The sequence below is a fragment of the Siphateles boraxobius genome, unplaced genomic scaffold (genome assembly GCF_051911475.1).
Source record: "Siphateles boraxobius isolate OS27281-9 unplaced genomic scaffold, OSU_SipBor_1 19, whole genome shotgun sequence".
Lineage (NCBI taxonomy): Eukaryota > Metazoa > Chordata > Actinopteri > Cypriniformes > Leuciscidae > Siphateles > Siphateles boraxobius.
The window spans coordinates 34621337-34638417 of NW_027508799.1; the positions used below are offsets into that span (position 1 = coordinate 34621337).

A 17081-nucleotide genomic window follows, 5' to 3' on the forward strand; every position below is an offset into this window, starting at 1 on the left:
CATCAAATCGCAATGGTTGTGATGTAATTGTATTAATATATAATGTCGGTTCGAGTTCTTGATGGTAGGTACTCAGTAGCACCCGCTCTTTTCTCCACTCGTCAGCAAGATCAGGCTCTGTGGATAGAGATGACAAAGGAGGATGGAGAGGCTTCAGGAGGGAGACATGGTGTAATGAATGTGGTAGTGAGGTGGGAGTTGCAGTCAGTATGTAACTGGGTTTATCTGTTTTGTTATAGTGAAGAGGCCAGTTATCGATGCAGGGCCTCAAGCCTCCATAATTTTTTTCCATGAAGAAAAAGCTCAAAGCAGCAGGTGATGTCGATAGACAGATGTAACCTTGCTAATGTGTCTCCATGTCATTTTACTTGGGAAGGGAAAGTGGATAGATCTTTCCTCAGGGCACTGGCTCACCAGGGAAGAGGTCAATTGCACAATCCCATGGTCAATGTGGCTGTCATTGTGAGGCTCATTGGGGGCTGCAGACTTTATGTAAGTGGTGATACCATAATGGGATCTCCAAAGATGTGCTCTCTGGACTCTCAATGATAGTGGAGTTAACAGGCAGAGAAAGTGATTTCTTGATGGGCACAGATAAGTTAGGAAGAGTTTGAGTTGGGAAACATTTTGAGTCCCACTTCAGGATGTCTCTGTTGGACCAGGAGATTACAGGAGAGTGTTGGATGAGCAAAGGGAGCCACAGAATCACACTGGCATTGGAATAGTTCAGAACCAGGTAATTAAATGGAGAGGACATTAGAGCTGGTTGCATATCTCACCAGTGGACATGGAGGTCGAATGCATCACACCAGTCACTGGCTCAGCTGCAGTTGGCGCTCTGCTGGAGATAGCCAGATTGCATCTATTTGCATGGGTTCACTGCTTGCTTCTGGAGAGCCGTTGATTGGGGACTAGCATTCGAGTGCCGGAAGCTGCAAAGCTGGATTGTCATCTAAAGAGTGTTTCAGTTGATGAGCTACTCGGATTGAGAGTTGGATGAAACGTTCAAGTCCCACTGAATCATCATAAGTGGAGAAATGCAGCTGTAATGCCAGTTCGAGTCCTTGACGGCGGGTAATCAGTCGCGCTTGCTCTTTCCACCAGTCGTCTTTCCAATGTGGAGGGAGTGACAGTGGAGGATGGAAAGGCTTCAGGAGGGAGACATGGTGCAATGAATGCAATAGTGAAGTGGGAGTTGCAGTTAGTATGTGACTGGGTTTGTCTGTTTTGTTATAGTGAAGGGACCAGTAATTGATGCAGGGCCTCAAGACTTCATAATTTTTTTCCACAAAAAAAACCCTCAAAGCAGCAAGTGATGTAGATGGACGGATGTAGCCTTGCTGAAGAGCCTCCGTGTCCTTTTACTTTGGTAGGGAAAGTGGATAGATCTTTCCTCAGGGCACTGGCTCACCAGGTAAGAGGTCAATTGCACAATCCCATGGTCAATGTGGCGGTCATTGTGAGGCTCATTGGGGGCAGCAGACTTTGTGTAAGTGGCAATACCATGATGGGATCTCCAAAGACGTGCTGTTTGGCCTCTCAATGATAGTGGAGTTAACAGCCAGAGAAAGGGGTTTCTTGATGGGCACAGATGAGATAGGAAGAGTTTGAGTTGGGAAACAGCCAGGGAAAATTGTGAGCCCCACTTCAGGATGACTCTGGTGGACGAGGAGATTACAGGAGAGTGATGGATGAGCCAAGGGAGCCCCAGAATCACATTCACATTGGCATTGGAATAGTCCAGGACCAGGTAAGTAAATGGGGAGGAAATTAGAGCTGGTTGCATATCTCACCAGTGGACTTGAAGGTTGAATGTATCACACCACAGTACATGCATAGTCACTGGCATCAGCTGCCATTGGAGCTCTGCTGAGATAGCCAGAATACATCTGTTTGCATGGGTTCACTGCCTGCTTCTGGAGAGCCGGTGATTGGGGACTAGCATTTGAGTGCCGGAGGCTGCAAAGCTGCATTTTCATTGAAGAGTGTTTCAGTTGATGTGCTACTCGGATGGAGAGTTGGATGAAACGTTCAAGTCCCACTGAATCATCATCATAAGTGGAGAGATGCAGCTGTAATGCCAGTTCGAGTCCCTGACGGTAGGTAATCAGTCGCACCGGCTCTTTCCACCAGTAGTCTTTCCAATGAATAAAAATCAGATTGTGATTTGCCTAAAGATTCCAACCCCTAAAATGCATATCTGTAGAGTGTGTTTTGCTCCATACGCTATGTGTGGATATGTGTCTGTATGTGTGTTATGGTCTCTTGGACAGGTTAACTCAGCGCTGGGTTGTGGCGTGGGATCTCAGCTGTGAGTGTTGGCAGATGGAGCGTGGGTTTGCGGACGCTGGAACAACCCATTATGGACACACAGAAACATTTCGCAGTCTGGATATTGGCTCAGGACATCTGATGCAGTACTAACACACATGCACATATGCTTTTTGTTATTGCTTCTTTCGTAAGACAAAATTCTTTTAGCTATTAGTCAGTCATGATTTAAAGTTGTGCAAGCTTGTTTGCCTTAGTGCCTGCCCACTTTTTCAGCTGCCTTGGTATTTTTTGTTGTTTTAAATTCTTTGTTAAAACGCTATCCGTCATGAACCAAACCAACCAGCTGCGAGGTGAATCACAATATTACGAACTTTGATTTAAAGTAAAAAAGTATTTGGAAATCAGACAAAAATGAATGACAATCAAATGAAAAAAAAAGATGAAATATAAAACTGGCATTTAAAGTTTTTGATTGTATCCATAAAAACAGTATATTTTTAGTTTGTTGCAAAATTATATAAGTATTTTGGCAGCATAGCTATGAGGATGATTCAGACTCGGTGAACCCAAGAACAGGTATTTAATGAAACACACACGGCAACAGGTGAGTATAGCAGAACTGACAGTTATATGGCAGATGATGCAGTACATCAACAATGCTATCTTTTCAGCAGGGAACAAGGAGTCCAAGGGACACACACACGCGCGCACACTCAGGAGGATCAGATGAAGACGTTGGAGAACAAGGAGATACAATGGCCCTGGAGATGAACGAGTATATATGAATATATGCTGGAGATCACTAGTAATTATCACACAGATCTTGGCAGGTAAGTATCACAGGTAAGTGAGTCTGTATTGAAACATTTATTTCAAGCACGGATTGCTTCTGAAAGCGCTGCACGAACTCGCACCTCTATCTGCAGGGCAGTCAAAGCATGAAATGCAAGTAAAAATCGGCGCTGAAACAATGTTACTCTCCAGTTGCCAGTAACTTTATTATAAATTGACAATGCATGGTTTTGAGAATGTTATATGGCTTAGTGCAATCATCAAATCGCAATGGTTGTGATGTAATTGTCTTAATATATAATGCCGGTTCGAGTCCTTGATGGTAGGTACTCAGTAGCACCGGCCCTTTCCACCAGTCGTCAGCAAGATCAGGCTCTGTGGATAGAGATGACAAAGGAGGATGGAGAGGCTTCAGGAGGGAGACATGGTGCAGTGAAGGCGGTAGTGAAGTGGGATTTGCAGTCAGTATGGGACTGGGTTTATCTGTTTTGTTATAGTAAAGGGACCAGTTATCGATGCAGGGCCTCAAGCCTTTATAATTTCTTTCCATGAAGAAAAAGCTCAAAGCAGCAGGTGATGTCGATAGACAGATGTAACCTTGCTAATGAGTCTCCATGTCATTTTACGGGTAGGGAAAGTGGATAGATCTTTCCTCAGGGCACTGGCTCACCAGGGAAGAGGTCAATTGCACAATCCCATGGTCAATGTGGCTGTCATTGTGAGGCTCATTGGGGGCTGCAGACTTTGTGCAAGTGGCAATACTATGATGGGATCTCCAAAAACGTGCTCTCGGGCCTCTCAATGATAGTGGATTTAACAGCCAGAGAAAGTGGTTTCTTGATGGGCACAGATGAGGAAGGAAGAGTTTGAGTTGGGAAACAACCAGGGAAACATTGTGAGCCCCACTTCAGGACGTCTCTGGTGGACCAGGAGATTACAGGAGAGTGATGGATGAGCAAAGGGAGCCCCAGAATCACATTGGCATTGGAATACTCCAGAACCAGGTAATTAAATGGAGAGGAAATTAGAGCTGGTTGCATATCTCACCAGTGGACATGGAGTTTGAATGCATCACACCACAGTGCATGCATAGTCACTGGCATCAGCTGCCATTGGCGCTCTGCTGAGATAGCCAGAATACATCTGTTTGCATGGGTTCACTGCCTGCTTCTGGAGTGCCGGAGATTGGGGACTAGCATTTGAGTGCAGGAAGGCTGCAAAGCTGCATTTTCATCGAAAGAGTGTTTCAGTTGATGAGCTACTCGGATGGAGAGTTGGATGAAACGTTCAAGTCCCACTGAATCATCATCATAAGTGGAGAGATGCAGCTGTAATGCCAGTTCGAGTCCTTGACGGTAGTTAATCAGTCACTCCGACTCTTTTCACCAGTCGTCTTTCTAATGCGGAGGGAGTGATAGAGGAAAGAGAGGCTTCAGGAGGGAGACATGGTGCAATGAATGCGGTAGTGAAGTGGGAGTTGCAGTTAGTATTTGACTGGGTTTATCTGTTTTGTTATAGTGAAGGGACCAGTAATTAATGCAGGGCCTCAAGATTCCATCATTTTTTTTCACAAAGAAAACGCTCTAAGCATGGATCAGGAGATAACGGGAGAGTGGATGGATGGATGAGCCAAGGGTACCCCAGAATCACATCGGAGATGAAATTCTCCAGAACCAGGTAGTTAAATGGAAAGGAACTGACAGAAGGCTGGTTACGTAACTCACTAGTGGACGTAGAGTTTGAATGCACCACAACATAGCACAGAAACGGTTCCTGAGTCAGCCATTGTTGTCACCCTGCCAGAGATTGTTGAATGGTAAAGACAACTCTAAGATGGACAGTTGGATGAAACGTTCAAGTCCTACTGAATCATCATAAGTGGAGAGATGCAGCTGCAGTATGGTTGGAGTCCTTGACAGTAGGTTTTCAGTAACTCCGGCTCATTCCTCCCACTTTGAGAGTGACACTTCAAAGCATAGTCAGTAATAGAACTTAAGCCTTGCTAGATTTGATAAAGTTTTTAACTTACAGAGGAGCCCTCTTCTGGATGCCTGAAGACTTCTCGGAAATGAGAAATTAAGTTCTCGAGGGACTAGGCTGGATTGGTTTGATGCCTTATTGTCTCTGCCCGTTTGCAGCCTTCTCCTGGTGAGTAGAGACTGGACAAAGGAGATCTTAGCAGGCTCAGGTGTGAGAAAACACTGGAGAAGAAAGCCACTAAAGTCCTCACCTAAGTTAGGTGCTGGATTGGCCATGGGACTGGTGGCGTAGATAAGTGTTGAAGGAGAGCTGGTGGGAGTAACGATAGTGTCAGTTGAGACGGAAGTGGTTAGTGAGGGCACAATTAGACTATCGACTAATTCTTTGAAGGGGTCTGGTCTTCTGTGGGGATGATGCAGACTCAGAGAGATAGCAGTGAACCCAAGTGTAGGTTTTTATTGAAACAAACAGTGCAACAGGTGAGTATATCAGAATTGACAGTTAAGTAGCAGATTATACAATATCAATGGCATCTTTTGATCAGGGAACAAGGAGTCCAAGGGAACACACAAAGAATCAGATGAAGACTTTGGAGAACAAGGAGATAAAATGGCGCTGGAGATTGCTGAGAATGAACGATTGCTGGAGAGTGTCACGCGTTCTTCATGGCATCATGGGTAATGTAGTTTTTCACCTCAAATTTAGCTGTTAAACACGATTATGTTTAAATAATGCAAACTGATGGCTTTGACGAAAGCATTTACCGTCGATTAATAATATCTCAAAGTAGGTCTCTCTTTAATGGTTTATAAGTTATAGTTAAAAATCAGTTTCCCTATGGAGAGAAGAATGGAGTTTATACAACTCGACTTTTGGGCTGTATTTAATTTTTCCCCCTGATGCCCACTTAAAATGTTTTTTTGTGAGCCAATCTAGTTTTTCATAATCATTTTCTAACTTTTCTCACGTGGTTACGGACTTTGATAGGTCATTTGATCCAGCATCTTCCTGGATAACGGCTTCTTCCTTTTTATAAACATGCATCTAAGCATGAAGAAGGTGAGTAACACATTTGATCATGTAGATCTGGCTTGTTGTCATAATCTGAGCATTGCAATGTATGTAAAAGCAGAACACATCAAGAGAGTGTGGGGTATTACAGCGGTTGTGTGTGTGTTTGTCTCGAGGGGTAATGTTGAAGTTTGAGCCATTACAGGCTGACAGCATGCTGGTTAGCAGTGGGTTTCGCTTCTGCTTCAGCCTGGCTCCACATAATGCATTGCAATGAGGTCCACACACCCGAGCGTGTGTGGTGTGTTTGTGTCCACAGGGTCTAATCGTCTCTCCAACTGCCCACGGCCTCTGATAAGAGTCCAAACTGAAATGGAAATCTGCTTAAATAGCCCTGTTTTTCCTGTTTTACTCCATTAATGTATATTACACCCACCACCTATAACTTTACCAACTCATTAGGTACTTCTATGAACATATCGACAACCTTAATTAACACTCCCATTGCTGTGAGCAGTTTGTTAGGCCAGAAACGAACTCTTCGCAAGAACACGAAAGCAGAAGCGGCCGTGTTACTGTGGCTTTAACAAACCTAGTTACCGTCAAATGTTTGTGTTGTTAAATCAGATGCGCAGTTGTCCGAGTAGCTAGATGTAACTTCGACATTTCACCTGTAACATTCTTTCATATTTTCAATACTTTTTGAGAATCGCTTACTTTCAATTAGAACAAAACCGACCAATATTTAAACCTCATAATAGAACAAAACTGACCAATATTTAAATCTTCCAATTGCTTTGAACGCTCAGTGGTTTGCCTGAATCACTTTTGCACGGATATATTTGCTAGACAACACCATAAATACAAAATAGCTAGGTCTAAATCCAGAGGGTCACACATATCATTGTTTATTATCGTCATATTGCCTGGCCCTAAAACTTGCTCTAAGTCATTATAGACATAACAGTATGACTTTCTGTAAAGCTGCTTTAAAACGATGGGCATTGTGAAAAGCACTTTACACATAAATTGGACTATAATTTGAACTGTAGCTTGAGCTATAACGCATATCCTGGATTTTGCTGTATATCCTGCTGTCAGACACCAATGATGAATATTCTGCGTCTGTGTTTGAGAAGGTCAGAGGTGTGGTGTTGCGTGCCGTCTTCACACACATCGAAAATACAAATCTGTGTGTTTGTGATGCATCACAGACCGTTACTGTCTAGACTGCATATATACACGAACACCAACATCGGACAGCATGAGTCAGACGTTTAAAGAGAGGAGAAAACGTTTTTTTCCCCCTTCTAGATTAAATGTCTCGATTTCTTAAACGGAGAAGACATGCGTGAGAATATGAGGGTGGTTTTCTTATGCAACACCAGAGAGGCAGGGGACTAAATACAAATCTGTCCTGAAGAATAAATTGAGATGTTAAAGAGACCTCATTTGTGATTTTCCTTTCCTGAGGGTGTTTCATACTGTTTCATTCTTCCCAGAGAACAGACAGCTTTACAAAAGCACTAGTTATGCTGAACAACACCAGGTCAGAGGAAGGAGTTTCTTCTAACGGTGCCCTTGAAAAAGAGCTGCATAGAGCCGAGTGTAAGTGTGTGTTTGTGCATGGACTCGTCTAGTCATTGTTGCTGAGTTGTGTTTTCAGTGTCCCGTCTCCCTCCCATCCTCGTCGAGTGGTGACGTACGGGCGCTGTAGGATGGACGACCATGGTACTCATTAAGATCGGGAGCGATAGAGAAAATGGGAAGAGAGAAAGAGCAGCGAGGAGATAAAGCGTTTGCTTTTTTGGAGTTGTTCCTCTTCGTTATTTTCACTGACCTCTTATTCTCTCTGTTTCTCTCATCTTACAGCGTAAATATGTGATGCGTTAGAGCTGAATGCATTCAGAGCCAAATGAGATTTCAGATGACAATGGAAAGGTAAATTCTTGCCATTGGGTTATGAGTTCATGCCGATGTTTAATAATAATAGCTGACACTTTTTTTATCAAAAGCAACTTAATTGTCTTTACACTTCAAAAAAATATTTTCTTACTCATTATTTTTGTCTTTTTTTCCTGTACAAATGTCTACACATTCTCAAATCAAGATACATTTACTTGAGACATAAAATGACTTAAGGTATTAAGTCTTATTTTCTGGAAACTGTATTAAAATTAAGTGAGTTTATGCTTAAAACAATAAAAATATCTGCCAATGGGGTCAGAAAAATAAACTGAATTCAAAGGAAAAACAAGTTTTATTTTTCTGACCCCATTGGCAGGTATTTGTTCTTATTTTAAGCATACAGTCTCTAAATGTTGATGATTTGGTCACAAAACAAGCCTTTGTTCCTCAATTAATGTATCTTGATTTAAGAGTGTTTAGATATTTGACTGAAATACAAGACAAAAATGCTGAGAAAATCATTTTTTGCTGAGTACATTTTCAGGCCAGCATGAAATGACAATTCTCCCTATTTTCTAAATGCATTTATCTTATTGTAAATGATTTATCGTGTAATTTAAAGTCCCCATGAAATGGCTTTTAGTATGAATATACCTTACTGTTATCCATGAGCTAGTGTGCTCCAAAACAATGACATAATTCACTCTGCACTTCAACTTCTCATCAGATTTTCTGTCCAATCAAATGCTCTCCAGCACAAAACCCCCCCACCCCCCCCCATTATAAATAGACGATGAAGCTACGGCTTAAAACATATCCGACCCGTTTGAATCCTGCACAGAATGCTGTATTTTAAAGCGATATTGAGATTAGGAAGAGAAACGGTTAGAAATCAGGAGAAAACTGTGGCTTTAACAATCTCAACGGCTCTTAGTTGTGATATAAACCAAACGCTATAGGCAATTTAAAAAAGGGGAGGAGCTGTTCAATATGCCCCGCCCTGTCTTTCTGTTTCAGTGGAAATTACGTCAACACATTTAATAATGCTGCTCGTTTCAAGGCACTTCGGTGGGCCTTTAAAAACATATGTCTGTGATTGGCTAAATCGCTCAACGCTGCAAACATGTTATAAATAGAAACTGTGGCCTGTAAATCGTTTCTATTTTGTTTTAGTTGTTCTTGTTGCTTTTCTGCAACAGATGAAAAAAATTTATTAGTTTTATATGTTTTATTCATAGATATTTCTAGTTTGCGGGAGTCCCGCAAATCTTTTTATTCTCCAGCACACACAGAGTGAGTGCATTACCGCCCGCGCTCGCACTCGGCCATCAAATCTAGTCCCGCGCCGCACTCTATTGCATTGGGAGTGCACGTCTATAGATCAAGAGCCCGGCCCGAGAATAGTGACGGGAAATATCGGCCAAGTTCGGGCTCGGGTATAGAATCCAAGTCAGAGGACTCACAGCCTTTCAACACGTGTGTTTTTTTCCCGTGCCGTGATGAGTCGTTCATGAACGATCCGTTCATTGCCTCTGTCACGTGACAAATGAACAAAAGACTCGGAAGGTCAAGTATTAATGTTCCCTGTAAATTACTTTTGACTGCATTATAATGATTACTTAATTCAGAATATGATCAAGATTTCGTTGGATGTGTTCAATTTTATTTGCCTGTTAAAAGTATAACATTTAAAGCCACTGAAATGACTAGAAAAAAGATTAGTTAATTTTGATGAACGAGATTGAACAATAGAGTCAGTAAAACGATCCGAACTTTCCATCACGGGCACGACATGGGGGCGTGGCAGTATCGACGATTCCATTTTTTATTTCGATTTTTGAGTTTGTGAATTAATTTCGATCGATTTCGATTTAAAATCGAAATCGTGACACCCTTACAATATTCCAGTTATAACCATTGACTTCTTTGTTGACGTATTGGTGACGTATGGTGTACTTCTCTAATCATTTAGTTCACTTGGACCCCACCCCTTTCTTACAGTTGACTGCAAGCTCGCAATCAGATCCGAGTCCCTGACCTACATTGTTATTTTCTTTGTGATAATCTTTTTCAGATTCATGCATCATAATACTAATATTCATATCTCATTAAAATCATAATCTGTCTCTGATCAGTTTTTTTGTAATTTATTGAGTTGCTTTTTTGTGGCATTTTATCTTTGCACACACACAAAATTTGGTGGCACAAAGCGGCCTTAAAAGAAAAATTCAGGGTTAAGCTCAATCAACAGCATTAGGTTGATTATGATTATCACAAAAAATAATTTCCTTTAAAAAAAGCAAAGATCTGGGTTACAGTGAGGCACTTACAATGGAAGTAAATAGGGCCTGTACATCAACATCTCAGTACTCGCTTTTTCAATGTAATAGCCACAAGGCCTAAATAATATGCAAGTTAACATGATTTTAATGGGGAAAAAACTTTTCTTAAATACAGTTTTAAAACTTTGTCACCATGGCAACCCCTAAAACGACTGTAAAAATGATGGTCCGAACAGCTTTACAGTTCAAAGAATCAACAGAAGTATTAATATAAGTACTTGTATAAGCTTCATGCTTCTGCTTTTAAGTCCTCCAGCAATTTGCCCCATCTACTTTCATTGTATGTGGTGCATCATAACCTTTTTTGTAAAGTAAACGAGGTGCGAGTCAAATATATATTTTTTGTGTTAATCAACATTATGCCACAAACGCTGTTGATTGAGCTTACCTTGAATTGAACCAGGAATATTCCTTTAAAAGTGCTGTATGTAACTTTTTCACTCTACTAAAGCATAAAAATACCATAATATGTCTGCAGATATTTAGGAAACATGCTGAGTTCACATACTCGTTTCTCTGAAAAACACTTCCATGGCCAGTTATTTTACTTATGAAATGTGGAATGTCTGTTTTTGTTTTGGTCTGTGTGACTCCGCCCACTGCCAGTTCAGCCAATAGTATTTTGACACCCCGGGATGCCAGTTGGCGGGAGAAACAGCGTATTGCAGCTAGCAAACAAACTGGGTCAGCGATTGCAGATTCTACCCAACCTAAAAAGTCTCAGAATCCATCTAAAAATCTTTATGAACGAGAGCAAATTAAAACGCGGATAAATCAACTCTTCAACTTACAGTGTGTAAGTCTCCTAGGCTTTCATTGTCAATTGCGCTCGTTCCTGTTGCTTGTCCTTAAACTGGCAACCCTCGTGAGCGTCGAGTCTGAGGAGACGGGGGAAACAACGATCTCTGATATTTTGAATTTGGACAGCAGTACTTATTTCGACCACTAGCTGTCATTCTTACAGACTGCGGGCCCTATCATACACCCGGCGCAATGCAGCGCCAAGCGCAACGCATGTGTGTTTTGCTAGTTTCAGCCTGACACAGTTATCATTTTCACGTTCTGCGCCACTTTGTTTAAATATAAAATGCATTTGTGCGCCCATGGGCTGCTGGTCTGTCAATGAGGTGTGTTCAAGCGCATTAATGGTGCGTTGCTATTTTGATGCAACTGAAATAGACTGCGCATTACTAACTCACTCTTTAAATAACAAAGAAAAAAATTGTGCCATTGACTTTAGACCAGGTTTCAGTTGGTCCATGGTGCAATTTTTTCTTTGTTATTTAAAGAGCGCGTTAGTATAGGCGGGTCCACAACGCGTGTACAGCAGCACACAAACATGCCAAATATTAAAAATGAAAAGATTACAATGTAAAAGATTAATATTTTGTACATAAAGCTATGGTGGAATCCAACCTCGTTTGCCATGGCGCGAGCGCAACTGTCTTTTAAAGGGAATGGGAGATGAGACTCTGGTTTGTTTATTTCACGTTACACCCAAAACGGACCCATTACTCTAAGAGAATAAAGACAACCCCTTTAGACCATGCACCGGGAGCACGGCCATTTTTCCCGTCGTTAAACTAGCAAGAGTGGATTCGAACACACTCTAAGTGCTCTGCTCTTTAGAACAAGCTCGTATCGTAACTCACAGATGCTTTTGTTTGGAGGAAGTCTGCGATGTCTTGCACAGAAAGCCGGCAATGTCCTAGGAAAACCCGGCTGAGGGTTTTGGGATCACCCGGGCCTGATAACAGTTAATCCTTGGAATTGAGTTTTGAGCTGATCATTGTATGCATGACCTGCAGCAGTCAATACATGGCACACTTGATCCATATTAACCTGACACCTTATCCAGCTCATCTTGCCTCTCCTCCTCAAACACACTCTTACAGGACACATCACATTTTGAGTGGCTTAACCTTTACCACCAGGCCCGTGTCTGACATAACGGAGTGTAAATGGAAGAGGGCAGGTCAGTAATGAGTCGGCTTTAATGAATTAATAGCCTGCTTTTGCTCTGTGCGCGCTATTCACAGACTCTCGTGTCCCTTTAATGCATGCATCTCTCTCTCTCTCTCTGTATTCCCGGCGTATGAAAATCAGCCTTGAAAATCTTTTTGTTCATCAAATGCCGTACAGAGAAGTGCTCAGCTATTCACAAACTGCACCTCAATTATCCTCTCTCTCCTCCTCTGCCCTCATCAATTATGCATACTGTATATTAAATACCTCACATCGGCTGATTTGCATAATTTCTCAGCGTCCCAGTTGACAGAAGAGCCGAAACCGGGTGAGAGGGTGATGCCATTGAACTCAGTTGTTTCCTTCACCTCTGTCTTACTAATCTTAAAGAAATATGCCTGTGTTCAGCATCTGTGCTGTAGACGATCGATTTATCACGTCCCTTGATTCATCGGTTTTGATGCGATTAAACCAACAAGGAAACACGACATAAACACAGGCAATAAACATTTGAAATATGCAACTATAACAGTGTTTTGAACGTATAATCTTGACACGTGCTCTAAAACTGCAGCTTTCCAAGCTACAAGCGATTGGTAATTTATAGCAGTTAAACTGTACCATTTTTTACTTCCATAACATAATGTATTTATGAGTGAAACAGGATATTCAAAGAGGAAAAATGTTGGGGAGGACGTGGTTTTATCAATCAGGAATTGTTTGAAGTCAAACATGCAAACATTTTGACGGCATAATGTGCACTGAAACGTTCACAAAAACACCAGTAATATGTATTAAGAAAGTTTATAGGAATAGTTTTCATTCCATATTGAATTAAACCCTGAAAATTCCTTTTATTTTGATGTGGTTTATGATTGTGAATTCTGTGTCTGTCGTTTTATGTCCTGAGAGAGGTTTGGTATTACATTACTGCGCATAAGCTCTTGACATGAGGACAGTGTTGTGTGTGAATGACAGTATTGTGTTGTGGTGAGAGAGATTTATTGGCTAGATAAAGAGGACACAAGAGAGGCTGAGCTGACTGAAGTCTGTAATGTGCTCAAGGGTGATTGGTTTTCATTTTCTCTCCTCCCAGCGAAAGCGTGGAGGAGTAATGGCTTTAAAATACTGCTGTGTGTTTGAGCCAGTGAGTACTGTGCAGCCCGAAGCCTGTCTGGATCCCTTTGCCACCATCCATCTGAGATCTGAGGTACTGGAGAACACTTGGGGATGCTCAAACACGGAGAATATGACACGCGTGCTAACCACCATCAACCGATTGAATACTGTGCAAAGCTACAAGATTCACAGCCAATTTTAACATATTTAGAGGGGTTTTTCAAGTCAAGTATCATTATAAAATCTTCAGTAAGAGTTTGAACAAACCCCCAATCTTACGTGTTTGCTCGTCGTTTATGTTAAATCACTTTACTGAAGTGATCAGACAGATTTTCTGAGTGTAAAAGGGTAAAATTTGAAGTCCCCCTGAAGTCAATCATTTTATCCCTTAAAACTCATCTTTGATCACCAAAATTACATATTTAAACGTTTTTTCCTAGAAAAAAAACCCTTCATGCCTTAAAATATCTTGAATGTAACTCTACACCCTTGCCTCGTTTAGTATAACCGGTTCTATGAATATGCAAATGAGCCCCGCCTCCACTCACTCACTCACTCAGAGATACACTCGTTGACGATCACACGTTGATCTGATTGGTTGCAAGGTAGTTTGTGACGTCAGAAACACCAGCGATTTCAAACCATGTTTTTGAGACTGTCTTTGGTTCACTGCAGTTTTAAGGAGAAAATACTCAGCAATGCTGTCGACTTATGAATTTGTACATGTTTGTCTTAAAGCTTATTAAAAACACCACATAGACATATAAACAACATTAAAAGCTAGATTTTAACGGGGACTTTAAGGAAGGACCACAGTCATATCTAGAGAACAGAATATAATCAACCATATTATTGTGGCAGCTAGTTTTCAACAGGCAAACAAATATAATTGGCTCAAAACCATGATTTTAAACCAATGAGATGTCACCGTGGGTGGAGTTGCCACTATGTGTTCCCATAATTAGAAAACTAGTGACCGAAAATGCCTTGTTGTTGGTCTTGTTCGCAGCTAGTTTGGGATTAACATGGTTGGGATCATATTTATCACTGTTTTCTTTACCATCACACCTGGTTAGGTCTCGGTGTAACAGAGCCTTTAGATGTGTTGGTTTTATATTAGCGACTGACAGAGATGATGCATTACAGAGCTAGCTTGCTGGTTTTCTAATGTGAGTATTAGCATTTAGTGAGTTCAGCGTCCCTGAGATGCGACTGAGGCAGAGACAGAAAGCGAGTGCTAGTGTTTGAGAAGAGGACTGGCAGCTGTCCAGCAAATAAAGTCATTTTTCAAAGCTGCTGCCAAAATAAGCCCACTAATACATGCTCATTAGGAGCCGTGCAAATAAACCAGGACAACAAGACTCCAGCGCTTCTGGGAATCAGGCGTGTTTAAGGGTGATGTTTAAAGTCTCAATAGTCAAGTCAAGTCACCTTTATTTATAGTGCTTAATACAATACAGATTGTTTCAAAGTAGCTTTACAGTGAAAATTAAGAAAGTAATGATCAATGATGCAAACAGAATTCTATGGAAGCTTGTTTCCGCCACAGAATAAAACATTTTAAAAGATAATTGCGACTTTATTCTCACAATTGCGAGTTTACATCTCGCAATTCCCTACTTTATATCACGCAATTCTGACTTTATATCTCAAAAAGATCTGAGAAATAAAGTCAGAAGTTAAGAGATATAAACACAATTACGAGAAAAAAAGTCAGAATTGAGATTTTATATCACGCAATTCTGAGATAGAAAGTCAGAATCGTGAGATAAAAACTTATTTTTTAATTTTTTATTCTGTGATGGAAACAAGCTTCCATAGAATTTAGTTTTGCTGTAAAGCAGCTCTAAAAAAAAGTCAATAGTGTTAATTATTTACCTGAAGGCAGTTCAGTGTTGAATTATTTCAGTTCAGTAACTGTATAAAGTTAATCGATTATGAAATGAGTTCAATCCAGCTATAAAGCAGCTCTGGAGAAACATGATTGTCATCCATAGGCGTAATTTGCGGGTGGGACGGGTGGGACATGTCCCCACCACTTTTTGCCAGGGTGGATTGTGTCCCCACCACTTTTGAAACATCTCGCGGCACGGATGTACCAATACGAATAAATAAAACATCTCCAGTTAACTCTAGTAGAATATTCATTTCGTTTGTTTGTTAAATTAGAGGAGATCTGAAATGTGTTGTTTTTGAAATCAAGTGACCAAAGTGCTCGTTGCTTCTGCTCTCAGTGGCGCGGATACAGTGTTCTGTTGTGACTCGCGCACAGTCTTCACGAATCATACGGACGCGTGCTTCAATCCGTTGCAGAGAGACTCTTTATCCGTTACGGTGAAATCACAAAACATAATGCACAAAAAACCTGTCCCTGCTTGATATACAACCACTAATAAACAATTGCTTTTAATGGGGGGGAAAAAAAACTATACTTAGTGTGGATTAGAACTCAGAACCTCTGGCACGCTTGGCATAAGTTCTGCCACTGGACCATTGAAGTACATAAAGATAATAGTTGAATCAGATCTCATTAAACGACAAATTCAACACAATGTACTATTTTATATTCTATACTATATACCATCCCCCTCCCACACACACACACACACACACAAACCTGTCCCACCCACTTTTTAAAACAAAGTTACGCCACTGATGTCATCATCCAGTTCATTTCCAGTTCATATTTCCCAATATTGTCAGTGCAGTCGATAATATTTCTGAATATTAAGTGTCCCCAAGCTTAGTCGGGGGACTAATTCTCCTGTGACCAAACAAACGAACATGTAATGGTGTGATTATGATTCCAGGTTGCATCACAAGTCAGACTGTAGATTGCTATAATTCAGAATATTTCATCCAGCTTCTTCTGCTTAAAGGAAATAATACACATTCCTTGTCTTATTGTGCAATATTCATGTTCATCTTCAAAAGGACAAAATGTTTGGCCTCATAACCTTTCAGCAATATCTAATAACTTGCTCTGCCTCACAGCTTTGCTTTTTAAAAGCCTATCGATACGTCACAATACGTGAGTAAATGAGTTGCGGATGATGTTTCATGGATAGTGTTATTTTTACAGATTGTATTAATATTAATATTTTTAGTTTCTGTATAGATTTATAGAGAACTATAGTCATATAGAGAAATATGTAATGTAATATATTTCTTATATATTTTTGAACGTTTCATATTTTCAAGCTAGTTAACAAAAGCACAGCTGCGTGTACTAAAGTATTTATCCAAGAGAGTATCACTGTGCTGAGAAGTGCACAGCCATTACTTTTAAAATATAGTAATTACAGTCTTAATTATGTTCGGCCAATCGTCAACCGAACCACAAGCTCTACTCTTCAGTATAATGACCCTAAAAACTCACACATACTAGAAAATTACCAAATAATTTTCAATTTCATTTACCAAATAATAGAACATTAAACACTCACAAATCTCCCCCCTACATTAATATCGAGCAAAACGCATTAAAAAACACTTTATCTATTATTTAATTGTGTAGTTAAATTTAACAGCTGACAGATATTCAACATAATTCATTTGTGAGACAGTCTAACAGAAGGACAGACAAAACCAGCATCAACTGATTTGACATATTTTATTACCATTTTCTAAACTGTAGCAAATAAACTGTGATAATGTGAGAAATGTTGAAGGTGTCTGAATAAATTTTGG

General features: G+C 40.6%; 1 protein-coding gene and 1 long non-coding RNA gene across 4 annotated transcripts in view; one reads left to right on the forward strand and one right to left on the reverse strand.

Annotated features, from left to right (window-relative positions):
• Positions 1-17081, reverse strand: part of chrm2a (cholinergic receptor, muscarinic 2a) — a 111695-nt gene that overhangs the window by 13158 nt on the left and 81456 nt on the right. The window lies entirely within an intron of this gene.
• LOC143741573 (uncharacterized) overlaps positions 5444-17081 on the forward strand; it is a 51353-nt gene continuing 39715 nt past the window's right edge. For all 3 annotated transcript variants that reach the window (XR_013205139.1, XR_013205141.1, XR_013205140.1), the window contains exons 1-3: positions 5444-5723; positions 6034-6105; positions 13369-13482. This is a non-coding gene — a long non-coding RNA (uncharacterized LOC143741573). The remainder of the gene's footprint in view (positions 5724-6033; positions 6106-13368; positions 13483-17081) is intronic.